At 40.6% G+C, this 17,192-nt stretch overlaps 1 long non-coding RNA gene across 4 annotated transcripts in view; it reads left to right on the forward strand.

The window, feature by feature from the left end:
• The first annotated feature begins 695 nt into the window (after positions 1-695).
• The window catches only part of LOC309371551, a 42,186-nt gene continuing 25,689 nt past the window's right edge, over positions 696-17,192 (forward strand). The window contains exons 1-6 of one of the 4 annotated variants that reach the window (XR_014169187.1): positions 696-1,060; positions 2,042-2,314; positions 3,048-3,144; positions 4,835-4,938; positions 6,835-6,881; positions 8,772-9,106. This is a non-coding gene — a long non-coding RNA (uncharacterized lncRNA). Of the gene's footprint in view, positions 1,061-2,041; positions 2,315-3,047; positions 3,145-4,834; positions 4,939-6,834; positions 6,882-8,771; positions 9,107-17,192 lie in introns of those variants that run through there. The other 3 variants (XR_014169188.1, XR_014169185.1, XR_014169186.1) reach the window with 3 other exon arrangements.

Here is a 17,192-nt window from a genome sequence, read left to right on the forward strand (position 1 = left end):
GTTTCTACTATTTTTGTTGGGAGCCAGCCAGAGTGACTGGGGCAACCCAGTCAGATGGGCATATAATAATAATAATGTTTCCCCCTGCACTTTATAACTTCCGGTTCTTGTTTATGTTCATCACAGATACTACTACTGATCACTAGGAATATAAGAGGCTGCTGGATCAGGCCAATGGCCCATCTAGTCCAGCATCCTGTTCTCACAGTGTCTAACCAGATGGTCTGTAGGAAAACCCACAAGCAGGACCCAAGCAGAAAAGTACTCTCCCTTCCTGTGGCTTCTAGCAACTAGTATTCAGAAGCATGGCCTTCTCCTGAAAGTGAGGCAATCTGACTGGTCTCGTGGCTATGTCAGGAACTGTTCCTCTGAACGATGCCCAGTATATCGGAGAGATGTTCCATAGGAACCGAGGAAGCTGCCTTAGACTGAGTCATTATGCTGGTCTGTTTGCCCCAATACTGCCAACACTGACTGGCATTAGCTTTCCAGGGTTTCAGGTTTGCATGTCTACCTGGAGATTCCAAGGATTCAACCTGGCACATATTGCATGCAAAGCAGAGGCTCAGTCACTGAGCAATGGCCTTTCCCCAAACTTCCATGTTTATATGAGGTTATTGTTGCTGCTGCTGCTGCTGATGCTGCTGAAGTGTAGGTGGGTTCCCACTAGGCAAGGCACAGTGATTACAGCAAGAACCTTTGTTGAACTACAGAACTGGATAACAGAGGCAAAGCAACTGCTTATATGCATTTCTGAAGGCCTGGGCCACTCCCACTGCCAATGTGATTGGCTGTCTAAACTTCCAAACTGCGAATCATGACTCAGAGTTTAAGGGCCTATGGCAGAGGCCCAAATCCTGAAATGTTCTGTGACTGGATATCATGTATCGAATCAGAACACAGGGACTCAGAATCCTTAGTCCAGACTCAAGATCAGGCAAACACAGACCACTGACTACATAATGCCACTCATCTGACCGGAATGACCCAGCCATTCTGGGTGGCTTCCAACATAATAAAAACACAGCAAAACATCAGACATTAAAAACGTCCTGATATAGTAAGTCTGTAATTAAAGAGGAGAAATGCATTGTTTGGTGGGAGGCAGGCAACTGTCAAGTTGGCACTGGGTTCTGAAAGCCCTATATTGAATCCCAGGCTACTGAATCTCTTTCTTGATGCGACAAGCCAAATGTGCCATTTAAAACACTTCTTTTGATTCCCACACCATATTTTTATTGCAGAGTGGCTTGAGATTTATGACGACAATGCCAGGTTTAAGACACTGAATTATTGTCACTGCCTCATCTCCTTCTGCTTCTGTTCAGATTCTGTACTGTAAAGACCTGGGAGTAAGCAAAGCTGCATTGCAAAGGGGGGGAAATCTAACCTTTCTTTTGGGGGCAATCTTTCAAAGCAATTCACCAGCCACCTAAAGCAAGGCAGTTGGGAGGGGGGGCTCAAGGGAAGACTATTGCAATAAGAACCAGGCACAGGTCTCACTGCCATCTTTCACCCATCATTTTTCCGGGTCACTTGTGTGGGCAGAGCAGGATTTGAGAAACAAAATGACAGGTCCCTATGCAGTAGACACAATTCATTTCCAGAAAATTTTGCCAACAGCTCCACTCACCTGTGCCATCCAAGCCGGCTTCCTCTATCAGTTGCCAGCTAATGATTTCTCTCATTTTGACCTTTACTTCACTCATGCTGGCATTCCCTTCCTGCCCTGTGTATTTTCGTCAACCAGTTTTCAGGGTATATCAGGGCAAGTGTGTATTTGAAATAAAGGATACATTTTATGGTCTCCTTGCTCATCCTTAGAAAGGATTAGCTATTCTGAAATGGTTTCCAAGTATTTATTATTATTATTTTTGCTTTTCCAGCAGAGGTGCTATGAACCAGAACCACTTTGAGTAAGCTCTCAGTGCTGAAAAAGTGCAAAGTTTAGAAGCGCAGTGGTTCAGGCAGGCTTTACATGCCAAAGTCTGAAATAGCTCATACATTTGTATCACAGACTCTTTTACTTTCCTCCAAACAGGTTAAACAATACACAGTCTTTGGGGCAAAATGTGACAATGCTTGAGAAGTGAAGAGATTCACTGATAGCACCGTATCGAATAAGAATTCAGAGAGAGCTGCTGCAATAAAGGACTCAGAATGGAGATAAATTAAACGGAGGCGTGTGGAAAGTTGAAAATCAAACAGATTCTTTAAATTCAAATGTATGGTATTGTTGCTGCAATCCAGAGCCACGATGCATACAACAGGCAAAATGTCGACAATCTAGATGGTACAGTTCCTTCCCCCGGCAGTAAGCACCACGGAGAGTGTGACAAGAGAGAGAGATGTTCAATTTAGGCAAGACTACATTGCAGACTTTGAGCGAAGGCCACTGAATGTGCCAATCTCATCAACTGAGCCCCCTCACAAACTGTGGCTTTGTTAACAACCTCCATTTCTTTTTGCAATAATTTTTGTTGTTGCTGTTGTACTTATTAACGTTGTTTAGAGAAGAGGGATTACAAAGGCGGGAGATAAAATAGGAAAGGGAAGATTAAGTTGACAAAGTGTTCGAAGAAGAAAACTCAAGTGCTTTAGGAGTTCAATGCCTCTCAGAAATACCACTGTCTAAAGACAAAAAATAAATAAATCTGATTTCAAGGAGAGGAAAACAAACAATATCACAACAATAATCTTTGGACGACACAGCTCTTTCCCTGCCCCACCTGCTTTGCACTTAACAGGCTGCCAAAATATTGTCTGTCTGACAGCCGAGAGTTAAAGTCTATAATTTGTTTGTGGTGGCAAAGAGAATGTTGTAGAAAAATATGTGATTCACAAGAACTAAAGGGTGGGACTCACTCAAAAATGCCTGCCTGATTCCAAAGTATTGATGCTTCTGGGGGGGGGGGGAGTTGAATGTCAATTAAAAGCCATTGACAGAGAGAACAGGATATGGTATTAGTACTCTCTGACTAGTTCTTGTACTTCTAATACATCCGTCATTGTCAGCTGAAGGGTTATATATAATTCTGAATCATTAGGCATGTCTTCTCACGAAGCATAGGAAATCCACAAAACCAGAATCTTAATAGAATATCTTTGGAGGACAAGCTCAGTTTCATGTCACCATCTTGGAAGGTAAGCATACGCTATTAATATACCAGGTACCCTAAATGTCACTCAGTATAATTGCATCCATGGCAACAAGCCAGGTGCAGACCCTCAACCCCCCCCCCCATGACACCGACGGTGCTTTACAAGTGTCAGTAAGTCACAGTAACCAACAGGGAGAAGTATTTGATTAGAATAATTTCCTCTACCCCAATCTTTTTGGGAAAACAAAGAGCCGGCAAAACGAACGAACAAAGAACACTCAAAATATTTGGTGGAAATGGTTGAGAATGGTGGCATGATGAAGAGGTCACAATGCAGCAGCCTATAAACTGATATTCTGCATCTAGATGGGGAAGATGCAGCTGCGTTCCTGAACTACAACTCCCATCACCCCTGACCATCTGGGCCCCATTTTGTTGAGCTGCATTCTAGCTAAGTTCAAACAGGCCCCCTTTCTGTTGAACATACTTAATATTTTATTTATTTTAGCAAGCTTTTAAACTTTGATTTTTATAGCTTTCGCTGATTTTAGTCTCATTGTGTTAGGTCTCCAGAGACAACCAATATTAAGCGGAATCCAAACGGTTGAAATAAGTGAATAAATATAGGATTTCGACCTAAATTCCAGAGCTGCAGTATTTTAGATTTGTTGGCATCACTTGTTTGTTTTGATTTGGGCAGGCTTCAAAGACACAATTTCAAAGGTTGTCAGCCACCTACTATTATCAGACACTAAGGGTAGTATTCAGCATAGTGCTAAATAGATTGTTCTGGCAGTGTAAGCATTTTTGCTTGCCCAACAAAATCATTTCTCCTCTGCTCCCCCCTGCACACTTATGGAGGTTCCCCTGACCCTCCACAGCAGATTGCGGTGGGGGGCACAGGAACCACGTGGGGGCGGGAGTCCCATTGTGCTATAGGGCATAATACAACAATTTGTTGAATGTGGCTCCAAATATTACTGTATGTTGACTGTAAAACAGAGTCAACAGCTAAACACTATTATATCTAGTTAGATATGAGAAATACATATCCAACTATCAAAGACTGTCAATAACATTAAGTACTATGATGTGATCAAGTACAAGCTCTCAAATATTAGCATAAAATATCACTGGATGTAAATTACAGATATCAGACATTTGGTAAACAGGAAAAAACAAACAAGCAGTCAAGAGAATATCTGGGCACTATTCCATACCCAAATTTGTAGAAAAGAATTTTAAAGAGAATGTTACGAACAAATTCATTTCAACTGAGCTTAGAACAGCTCAAAGAAAGAAAGTATGCCAACCTCATTTCAAACGGAATGGGGCGAAAAAAATGAGGCATAATTTCTATAGCTTTGTCATGGCGAGAACTCAGGACACAATCGAAGAGGAAAAGAACATCCTTTTCACAAGTCTGCTTAAGATGCAGTTTTGAGAGAGATAGTAACATGTGGCTAAGTTGAGTTAAAAAGCAGCAGTCTGTACTAGTCCTGTCATTTGAACATGATCCTGATTGATCACTCCTTCAAATGGCCTCGATTGTAACGAAAAGCTTTGTGAATATGGTAGGGCTGTTTTTAACCGGTCACAGGAGACCAAAGTGTGGAGGCAACATGTCCAAACCTACATTATCTAGAAGCTATGCATAATATGATATAAATAATGAGGTGCTATGGAGAGAAGGGGGAATATTTTAACTGGTATTTTTGTTTCCTGACACATAGATTTCTGTGCGAGAGTCCACCAACAATTGATGGAGTGTGGCAAAACTATGAGATGACATTTCAACAGTTCAACTGATCCCATAGTTTAAGATGCTTCTGCACAGGTAAAGCGGATGGCTTTGTGCATTAATAATAATAATAACAGTCAGAAATAGATATGAAAGAGTACAGTAAGCTTTTTTGCTTATATTTGGCTGGGAATGTCTTCTTGCAAAAAATTAACCAACACTGTATAAAACACACCAGCTGCTTCTGCAAGAAAATGCTGCAAAACTGCTGCAGAGATAAGCCGAGCGACTATCCTTAATGCATTCCAAGCAGAACCTACATAATACAGTTTTAATCAGTTGACACTGCCTATTTACTCTTTGGGGGGAAAAGTAAGTGTTTTCTGTTGATGAGCAAGTAATATTTCCCAAGTTGCTTCATTATCAGCACTGTAAATGTTAGCAAGACATTTGTGCCAGAATCGGATGCATCTGTTCTGACAATATACCTAGATCAGGAAAGAGGGTCAAACGGAGTACATTACCACCATCTCATTGTTATGGACAAACCCCTTGAAAGAAAGGCTGGGACAAAGGGGAGCTTTTCTCTTGTATCCATATTTTACCTACTGTGTTCTAAGGTTCCTTACTTTCTCATTCACACAAGAGGTGTACATCAGATCTGGACAAATCTTGCTTCAGACAGACTTGAGGCCTGCCTAAGCTAAAAGAAGAACCCTTCCTTAGGGTTCTGAGCTGAAGAAGGGTCTTCCAGTGTGATTTGGAGATGTGGATTTAAAACAAAAAAACAAAAAAGCAACAACTGGACAGCCAGTGTTTCTGCACAAATTGAAACATTTCTCCCCAATGTTGTTGTATGAGGAAAACACCAGTGTGGGGAGAGAGTTGAAGGAAAGCTCTTTTGAGACTGACAAGTCTAGCTACTACTACTACTACAACTACTACTAATAATAATTTATTATTTATACCCCGCCCATCTGGCTGGGCTTTCCCAGCCACTCTGGGCGGCTTCCAACAGAATATTAAAATACAGTAGTTGGTCAAACATTAAAAGCTTCTCTAAACACAGCTGCCTTCAGATGTCTTCTAATAGTCTGGTAGTTGTTCTTCTCTTTGGCATCTGGTCGGAGGGCGTTCCACAGGGCGGTGAGAAGGCCCTCTGCCTGGTTCCCTGTAACTTGGTTTCTCGCATTGAGGGAACTGCAAGAAGGCCCTCAGCACTGGACCTCCGTGTCCAGGTAGAACGATGGGGGTGGAGACGTTCCTTCAGGTATACTGGACCGAGGCCTGCTTTACCTGGGCTCTCCAATCACAGTGCTTTAGGAAAGGGGTGCTAAAGTAATGAATCAGCTTGTGAAGATCTATTCTGTGCTCTTTGCTAGTTTTGCTGGTTCTACTTCCTTGGAGAAGGCTGGGCACTTTCTCATTTCCCCAGTCTTAGGTTAATGGAGATTTTTCAGCATTTTACTGCACATTTCTCCAAATACACACATTTTTGTATTCAATTTTCCTTTCAATATAATATATTCAAAGTGTTGGTGATGACCTTTAAATGGCCTCAGCTCTGTATACCTGAAGAGGTATCTTCACCCCCATCGTTCAGCCCGGACACTGAGGTCCATTTCCAAGGGCTTTCTGGTGGTTCCCTCACTGTGAGAAGTTACAGAGAACCAGGCAGAGGGCCTGTAGAACGCCCTCCCATCAGATGTCAAGATCAACTACACAACCTTTAGAAGATATCTGAAAGCTGCCCTGCATAGAGAAGTTTTTAATGTTTAATGTTTTATTATTATTTTGTATATGCTGGAAGCCACCCAGTCAGATGGGCGGGGTACAAATAACATTATTTTTATGTATTTATTATATTTATTATATATATTATAATTATTATTATTATTATGCCTGGTATTCCACCTTCCTGGCCCTTTTACAAACTGCACTGCAATTCATTAAAATTTTCATTTACATTCTATGAATTGTACAAATACCAAGAAAAGGGAGCTTTTGAAGAGACGTGGGAATCAAGCCAGACCCCACAGGTAAGTAATGCTTTAGAAATGGCCAATTAGGCCAGTGACAGCAGCTTGAGTTTGTGCTTTCATTTAGCCTGCGGGAGCTATTCATTGCCAGCCTTCAGGAGATAACAAAACTACTGGCACACTTGTGGAGAACAACTTAAATTACATAGTCATTCCACACTTCTCATATATTTGTCACCACTGGATGTAAATATTTATGGCTGTGATAACAAACCACTTATACCTTATTTGGCGATGCTGAAGTACTAGCCAAATTCTAGGGTCACCGGTTGAGAGTGTAGCATTTCTGTTGCAAGCAAAGCTTTATCAGGGCTGTGGTATCTCCAACAGCTGCAAATGATAATGTGCAAGTGTTTTCCCCTCCAGAGAAGTTCCATGTCTCACAAAATGGGTGCAGTGGGGGGGGGGAATAATTGCCAGTAGCTGCGATTCACTGAAACGGGCCTAACACCGCCACAGAGACCTGCTCAAAATATTTTAAGCCCTATATCAAAATTAAAGTAGAAAACCTAATGAAGTTTGAAACAGAACCCCATAGATAAGAGTACTTATCCATATCTCAAGTTGAAGTGAATTTTCAAATACAAAGGCCCAATCTATCTCCAGCTGGAGAAATCAGTCACACGCTGTAACTAGTAACCCCGAAAGGTGATACACTGTACTGTCTACATCCATTTAGCTCAATGGGGTCCAGGTAAATATTGCAATGTAAAAGCCTGCTTCAATAGGCTGCTCTGTCTTGCTGGTTCATAGTAAATGAAAACTGGAGCAATTGCTAAACCACTCTGAGAAATGTAGCTCTGTGAGGGTAATAGGCACCTCCTAACAAATCTCAGGATCCTTAACAAACTACAGTTCCCAGAATTATTTGGGGAAAGCCATGGCAGGTGAAAGTGGTATGATACTCCTTTAAATGCATAGTGCCAATGGGGCCTGAGTTTGCTAAATGAAAATGATTTTTTGGATGTTGAGTACTAATAGCTGAATATAAGCAATATATTTTTTGAGACTATATTATATCAATGTTCTGCAAAGCTGTTCTAGTATTATTGTTTAATACATTGTACTTTCCCCAGCTATAGATCAGTTCAGCTAAATATAGTAGGACTTTCTAGGGACCAATATATGAATTATTACTAGATCAATTTCATCACGGGTTTCAGCATCAGGTCAGGTGGATCTGAAGTGGAACCAAGCATGTAAAAGGACACAAGGTTGTTGTTGTCGCTGTTGTTAAAATTTATTTGATGCCTTCTCTCACCACCAGCAACACAGGCTATCTTTAGAAAAACAAAACAACAAGCAACACAAAAAATATACATTCATTAAAACCAAAGAGGAAAAAGAAAACATTTAAAACAATCCATGCACCCCGTTTTGAAGCGTCATAAATTGTTTACAGCCATTATTCCTGAATATGGGGGTGATAGCTAAGGAGAAAACTGAAGCAAAAAAATGAAATGTCCAGCTCATGCTCTGGCTTAATTATGTGAGGCTTCCAGTGAGCAGAAAGTTGTTTTTCACCATAGTAAGCAGATGTAACACTGAATATACAGAGATATGGAGTGAGAAAAACGCTATTTCTACAGTTTTGTTTTGAGAACTACTGTGAAAAGGACTGCCTTTTGGTTTGCTTGCTTTAAAAAAAAGGAATGATGGAAGCAAGTAGACGAGTCTTTCAAACTTTAGTCAAGATTAGTAGGACACAAACAGGTTTAGAAAATAATACACTAGATCAGTAAGTATTATTTTGAAGATTTTGAAGGTATTTCATGAATGGCATGATGAAATCTGGAAGACCAGTTTAATGGGAGTCAGAAAAATAAAGCAGGGTTAGAAAGTGTTTAAGAAGTGTAAGAGAGATTCTCTGTTTGTTGAACTGATATTTAGGAAAAATATCTGACCTCTCGGTTTTAGTCAGCTGGATCCAGGCTTTACCATCCATGGATAGAAAGGCTCTATCAAGCTACAGAAAGTTTTTGATTCAACAGAAGGACCTGGCTGGCAGAGAACAAGTATACAGCTTTTGTGTATTCTTGCACAGCTTCCTAGCACAGTTCTGGAGGGAAGAGATGAGTGAATCTGTCAATTTGTGTTTCTTTCAGTTTCATTTTTCCTTTCTCGAGTTCAGATCTCCACTTTCAACAATGGTTAGTGATTTTTTTTTAAAAAAACCCTCTCATGAAAAATCACCAGAACTTAATGTGACATTCTCAGTATAGACACATTTTTGTACGAAGTTTTGATTAACACCCATTTTTGCAAAGTGATTTTCCCCAATGCAATGTATTTTTGCATGCTATTTTCACTAATTTGTAGTGCAATTCTATAGCTACTTTAGTATATGCATTTTTGTACACACCATACAAATTACTTGGCTGGAGAACCACACTGCAAAATTCAGAGAAGTGTGATTTTCAGAGGATGACTAGGTTTCAGTTTGCTTTTGCTCTCCTTTTGCTCTTTTTCTTGTTGTTGTTCAAATGTAATAATTCTGATTTATTTATAGCATGGTTATATAATTATAATTCATTCTGATTTGCTTCTGTAGTGTTTTTACTACAGAATGATTTGTTGTTAATGATTTGTTCGTCCCACTCTTTTCTGTGTGTTTTCCCTTCACTTCCTAACTGCTTTCCTAATTTTTTTAAAAGTGGTTTTTCTTTCTTTCTTTCTTCTTCTTTTGGTACTAGTGCTTTAATCCTATTTAACTGCACAAACTTAAATTTGCAGTATGTGCTTGAGTCTCTCCCATAAGATAGTTGCACTAAGTCCTGTTGTTATGAGATAAGTACTCTAGAAGTGGGACACGGGTGGCACTGTGGTCTAAACCCCTGAGCTGCTTGGGCTTGCCGATCAGAAGATCATGGTTCGAATCCGTGCGATGGGGTGAGCTCCCGTTGCTCTGTCCCAGCTTCTGCCAACCTAGCAGTTCGAAAGCACACCAGTGCAAGTAGATAAATAGGTCCCTCTGCGACAAGAAGGTAGATGTCACTTCCGTGTGCTCTGGTTTCCATCATGGTGTTCCTTTGCACCAGAAGCAGTTTAGTCATGCTGGCCGCATGACCCGGAAAGCTGTCTGTTCCCTTGGCCTGAAGTGAGATGAGCGCCACACTCCATAGTCGCCTTTGACTGGACTTAACTGCCCAGGGGTCTTTTACCTTTTAAGTACTCTAGAGTTTGGGGTTTGGTGTCGTAGCAGACATATTGGAATAAGTGGAGGGGAGCAACTGAATGGTAATTTTGTTAACAACTGAATTCTATTAATATGTGCAGAATTACAGATATGAAGATAATGCCTAGCCATATGACTTCTCCTTTTATGAACTCTTTCCAAATAAATACAAAGATCCTGTGTTCTTCCTTAAAGATAACTAACTTTCTATTGAAACAGACTAAAGAACTAAAATGGTCTTTGTTGGCCTGACTGTATGATATTGTGAAGGTGAGAGAGGGCCTAATTTTTACCTTGAGGTCTTAAATGAAGATCTCCCCAAATATATACGTCAGAGAATCTTCTGGCATTAACACTAACAGCTAGAGCAAACACTTTGTATTAAAATAAACCCACCAGGAAAGACAAACACAAGGGTGCATGTGTGTTTGTGAGTGAGAGAGAGAGAATGAGTGAGAGACAGAGAGCACTGACAGCTACTCTTAATTCACTTGCCAGTGTTTCCTGTTTGGAATTGTCTTGAGAAAAATAATTTGATAAGCATTAGCAGGCAATGCATTTCTCCCCAGATATTCAAAAGAGGAGCTACACTTTTTAAAAAAAAACTTTACATTAAAGGAGGAATTTTTTTTATAGCAGTCTTGCTAAAATAATTATAGCAATTACATACGTTTGGCAGTGTTCAAGAACATGAGAAATGGCAGAGGGGAAGAATAAACTATTTCCCCTTCGAGGCTGCATTCTCTACATTCCCTCTTTCTAAGTTTACCCCTGAGAACTACATTTCTACCTAAATCAAATTGTATTGAATCCATCTTGAATTCAGATGTTCCTAATTTTAGGGTCCCTGTCATATTATTTGTCTAATGGGTGTTCTCAGCTCCTTTTATCTTTATGCATTTCAAACCACTTTGCTGGTTCATTCCCCACCCCGACTGACTAGAAACTCTGTACTTATGACCCTCGGACTTTATCACTTTATCACCATGGATATCTAATGAGAATGTGCTTGTAATTGTTAGATGCTATGCTACAGCAATTAAAAGCCACAGATAATCACTCCTATTTTTCTTTAACAAAAAAAGTATATATATATTTTAAAAGATAACTCTAAACAGAATTCCACATAAATGAAGTCCGCAGTCCTATGTACTGAGGTAATCATCTACTTTGTTAATGGCCTACGTTTATAAGGGTGTACAAAAATAACTTCTCATAGGTATCTGGTTGGCCACTGTGAGGACATGACGCTGAACCAAATGGGTCTTTGGCCTGATCCACAGAGCTCTTCTTATGTTCAACTTTTTAAAAGAATTTCATTTTTGAACAAAACATAGAAACCACACAAACCTTCCAAAAAGTTCATAGTGTCATGCAAAGATTCCCCTGAAGTTCACTCATCCAGGTACAAACCAATCATAGGTATGCTTCCACCAGCAATTTCTAGGCGTGTGTTGTGCAGGAGGAGGGGAGGGGGAGACTATCTTTTTCTTTTTGAGGAAGAATATGACAGGAAGTTTATATGTGAGAGTGATCTGAAAGCACACAAAACCCCTGGCTGTGCCCTAAAAATACAACTTGGGAAACCGCCTAAAGTCTGAATGCGGCAAACATCTCTTTCAATCAGTAAAGCTTTCGGGGGGGAAAGAAGAAGAAATACTTTGGGAAAGAAAGAATGTTATTGCTTATTAGATTTCATTCTGTTTGCTGAATTTGTTTTTCAGCCCATACCTGTTACCACTTCGAGCTTGAATGAAACTTGCTGGCGAACTTGCATTTCGAATTGACTTCTGCTGAAAGCAAATTGGTTAATGATGGAGGTCAGCATTAGAGAAAGTTTTAGACTTCAGATGCACTGCTGCCATCAAGGCTATCCCTCTAATGGTGCTTGCCTCCCCTGTCAACACCCCACTTGGGCAGGTGAGAGGACGGCTGCTGATATCCCTGAAAAATATCCAAGTGGATAGTCCTGAGATAGGGTGTTTTGAAGGTGTATCCCATTTTGAGCTGGTCTGAAAGGGGTCTGGATATGACACAAAGAGACGGGACACAAGCATTTGTAAAACAGAGTTCACATTCTGAACACATACAAACACACTGTTGCTTTTGCTCCTATTTCTGGCATTTAAAGAGGCAACCCATTAATAACTTTATTTGAGGTCCAACTCCTGCTCAATTTCTGATATCCATTGTTCACCAATTTGCTTCTCAGCAAATGTCGATTCAAAATGTAAGTTCAGCAGCAAGTTTTGTTTAAACTTCAAGTGGTAATATGTTTGGAACAAAGAACAAATTCAGCAAACAAAACGAAGCATAATTAGCAATTATAGTCTTAATTATTCCATGTATTTCTTTTTTTTCTAATTACCAGAAGAATTAAAATATTAATTATTCACCAAATAATATCTGCATATAATTGTTAGTTTGCAAACTGTGCACATAAAAAGTCCATCACAAGTACTAAAACATTCAGATTGTGAGGATATATGCTCATTTTGACTGGAAGCCTGTTTCAGTTAGAAGCTGCTCAGGAACATGGCACCTGAAAATACAAACAATGTAGGATTAGGGAAGGATCATCTCTGGAGATTAGCACAGTGAGGTACTTCATAGATTAGATGGAGAGGACAGACACCCAAAGGAAACCTCAGTCCTTCAGTTGCTATTTCAAATGTATTTAGTGCCACTGTCGACAGCATGAAGCCATGGAAAGTGGTCAATAAGGTACCTGACAGACCTGATTTCTTATCCTGTCTTAAGATATATTTACACAAGGACAAGAATACAACACAATTTAAGCACTCAGAGATCCACTAGGTTAAAACATGCTTCACTGTACATTGGGTTACTATAGCTAGAACTTGTGGTCCATAGGACTGAGTCAGACCAGTTGTCCCTCTAGCTCAATCTTCTTCTTCTTCTTCTTCTTCTTCTTCTTCTCCTCCTCCTCCTCCTCCTCCTCCTCCTCCTCCTCCTCCCCCTCCTCCTCCTCCCCCTCCCCCTCCTCCTCCTCCTCCTCCTCCTCCTCCCCCTCCCCCTCCTCCTCCTCCTCCTTCTCCTTCTCCTTCTCCTTCTCCTTCTTCTTCTTCTTCTTCTTCTTCTTCTTCTTCTTCTTCTTCTACTACTACTACTACTACTAATAATTTTATTATTTATACTCCACCCATCTGGCTGGATTTCCCCAGACACTCTGGACAGCTCCCCAGAATAGTAACAACACTATAAAACATTAAAAACTTCCCTACTGACAGGCAGCACTGAGGTCTATCCCAGCTCTACCAGGAGATGCCAGTGATTTAAACTTGGACCTCTTGAATGCATACCTTCCAGCATTTCTCTGATGAAAGCAGGGATGATGATGATGATGATGATGATGATGATTTGTACCCCACCCATCTGACTGGGCTGCTCCAGTCACTCTGGGCAGCTTCCAACATATATAAAAACATAATAAAACTTCACACATTAAAAAGCTTCCCTATACAGATCCCTGTCTTCAGATGTCTTCTAAAGGTTATATAGTTGCTCATCTCCTTGACATCTGATGGGAGGGTGCTCCACAGGGTTGGTGCCACTATTGAGAAGGCCCAGTGACAGCATTTCCGATGTTAAAAATGGGCTGTAAATATTCAAATTCAGTTTCATATCATCTCTCCTGACAGATAACTCTGATAGCTGTTTGACACAGTAAATCAGACTTGAACTTTTAATTGCTCAAAAGGTGTGATGACTCATCTCAAAAGCATTCCTCTACCCATCCCCACGCCCAGGAAGCTCCTCCATATTGTTGCTTTTAGCTAATTTGTGCTTCTCCTCAGACAAAGCCTAAATATTCCCTGCTGCAAAGGAGCAACCATTCCTTCTTTTTTGTCTCAGCGAAGAGTAAATCCTATTTCTAGTCAGGCTCACGTTTGACATTTCCTAGAACATAGCAGTATTCTATTTTGTTAGCTTCCTGAAGAACATTTTCCCTAACTGAGGAGGGGATTGTCCTAACTGGCCCAGGAAGAGGGGCAGCAGTTCTTTCTTGCATCGCTTTCACAAGCACCTTCTTTTCCCTGCCTTCCACGGAGCACGTTCAGGTTCTGTTCAATGTTAAAGAAAAATTAGCAAAAGTGGAGGAAGGTTAGCACCATATCAAGATTGCAGCGATTGTTTTTGCAGCAGCTGTCTCCTGGCCGTGGCCCCGACACACATCCATCATGCCATCATGTATCCATTCAGTGCACAATTGGCAGGGAACGAGATGGAAACAGTCCATCAATCTAATGTCACAGCTGTAATAAAAATCTACAGAAAACCTATAAACAATGGTTATACCCTCAGTTATACAGCTCCAATGTGCTGACTGGTGTGAAGTGCGCCAAAGAGTTGAGGCAGGGAAGGAATTCAAGGGAGGTTGGGGGGGTTGCAACTCCTCAGCAGCCTGCCATTGAAGTCATTTTGCAAGCACCAAATATTGCAGGTTACAGCCTTGCAAAAGCCGAAGAAAGGAGATGGAATAAAAAAAAAATTGCTGAAATTCATACACACAAAGAGCAAATAATCTGGCAGCCACAGTAGCTACCGCCGTGCATGTTTTTGTTGAATAAACCCTCTTTTACCCACAAATACAAAGACATAAGTGCCCATTTGTTAGGGTTATAAAGCTCTCAGATAAATAGTCAAAAGTACTTTAGGGAAGTATGTTTTCCATCTTTGCCAATAAATGGGGAGATGTGTATATATTCCTCCTTTGCACTGTACCTCAAACTGCACTTAGCAAAGCCAAGGGTGATTTGAGGTTTTTCCTTCTTAAAAAAAAAGAAGAAATTGTTCTCACTTTAGAATAAGAGTGCAATACTATCAAGAGTGCAGAACTCAGTAAAAGACTCTTGGTAAGTTTCAGACTAATGGATCATGTGACAAGCAATCCCGTGTTTTAACAATCCCCACTCTATGTCAAGCTCAACACACAACAGTACAATGGCTTGACAAAAGGAATATATCCAGAAAAATATGGAATGCAAAACATGATTTGGCTGTTTAGCTAATGTTGGGTTGTTGTTGTTGTTTTTCATGTAAAGTGAACTAGGAAGATATTCCTACAGATGAAATGGTAAAAAAGCAGATTACCCAAGGGATAATATCAGGGATTGCCAAACTGGAAGTTATGAATGTCGCACTGTCAGGGCATCAGAAATCAAACAGAAAAGACAGAAGCTTGCATTCCAACAGTGGATTATGCAGAAATTCAAGGGCAAAAGCCAATGTGGAAAACTTCCTTTTAATTCCTACACAAGGGATATGAGATCTAGAAGCCTCCAAAGTGTTGAATAATGGTTAAGGATCTCTTCGCAGTTTATGTTTCTATCTATGTCTATTACTAAAAAAATTCAGAATGTGACAAACAAGGGGTTCAAAGCACATGTATCTTATAGGAATACTTATCATCGCTTATCATAGCAATGGCAGGCCGTTTCTTGGAATATAAAAAAATCTACTAGATTAACTGTGCTGCGTGTCTGTGTATGAGTGATGTAAGGAATCCTCAGAGTACAATCCTAGACAACCGGAGAAGCTAACCCCCAACCAGCAGTAAGATGCACTTCCCAAGCAAGAATTTTCTCTCCGCACTGCCCCAAGATCTCACCAGTTTTCATGGCAGCGAAAATTTAAATGACATACCACAGCACTCGGTAGAGAAGATTAAAACTCTCCACATGGCCCAGAACCCCAATGGAGATGCCATTGATCATTTTGGTGAGCAGCAATGGAGCAGCAGTAATCTGAACGGATTAGCTGAGGAGGAAGGATGTGTCCCCATGTTTGTCTGTGCATGTCTTTCTGTGTGTTTGGGACTCCTGTGCATGGTGGCCTACACATACCCATGGCTGACATGTGACACACGCACCACGAGGGGAAATCGGGCCACTGGGTCAAAAAAGGTGAAAGAACTAAGCCACATATGTCTACTTGAGTTCAATGGGGCTCACTCCCACATTAGTGTGCTACAGTCTCATGGAAATCAGAGGAACACAAGCTCTTAGCTCTGCTGTTACACAGCATTCGTTTCAATGGGATGGCTGAGGAGTGTCTTTCTCTGATGTGCACCAAATCTGCTTTTTAAAATCACCAGCGATTACATTTAAGAACTGCATCATGATAAGGTTGCATTGTTTTGCTGGATGTAAGGCTCCAACAGAAGAAGCAACTGCTTTTTGCAGTTATCTGTACTTCATGACTCTTCAGGTCTGGGTGTTTCTTGAGTTGCTTAATCTGCCAAGGTTGGGGGAAGGGAGCAAAACAACCAGAACAACAACCCAGTTTGCGTTGCTTCCTTTGTTTAACTCGGCTGTCTTCATACTCCTCTCTTGCCCGCTAGAAGATTTGTGAAAGATTTTTGGAGAAATGTTCCTGTTTATGAAATCATAATCAAATACTTGTGGGGTGAGTTGGCAGCGCAGTTGTTGACAGATGTGTCTCAGGCCTTTGTGTTGCAAGATAATGGTTTGAGTTAACAAAAATTGTTTTGGTGAGGTCATGGGTCTCTTCAGCATCAAACACAACAGAGCAATCTGGGTAATGAGGACCAGCAGGAATGGCACTAAGATGATGCAAATACATAGGGTTTTTTATTTTTAAAAAAACATAGTTCTGACTTAGGGCTTAGCAGTTAACTATTTTGGAAATAAACAGGCTTTTGCTTGCTGACTTTAAATAGCACAATTCTCATCAATTTGTTTTCCACCATGCAGGATCTGGGATAGTATGTGCTCTACATCACAAGCTTGAGAAATGTCAAGTGCACATTATAGGATTTTGCATAATTACCTATCCGGAAGAACACTAGCACTTATGTTATCAGATAAATATAACAAAGGTATCTTAATTCTTCGGCAAATGAGAATACCCAAACTCTTATGAATCTCCCATAATTCCCCATCTCCACTTGATACCCAATGGATTGCTCTGTCATGCTGTTCATTTAAGTTATTGTAATACTACTAGAAGCCTTCATCTTTCAAAAAGAGACTTCTTTTTTGGTCCTGCATGGTTCATTGTAACCACTTAATTCCTCTCCTCCACCACCCTAAAGCATCTGTGAGAGAGGCATAGCTGGAGACACATCATTCTTCATAGGCTGTGTGGCTCAG

This window comes from Podarcis melisellensis, assembly GCF_964234715.1.
Source record: "Podarcis melisellensis genome assembly, chromosome: 6".
NCBI classification, from domain to species: Eukaryota; Metazoa; Chordata; class Lepidosauria; order Squamata; family Lacertidae; genus Podarcis; species Podarcis melisellensis.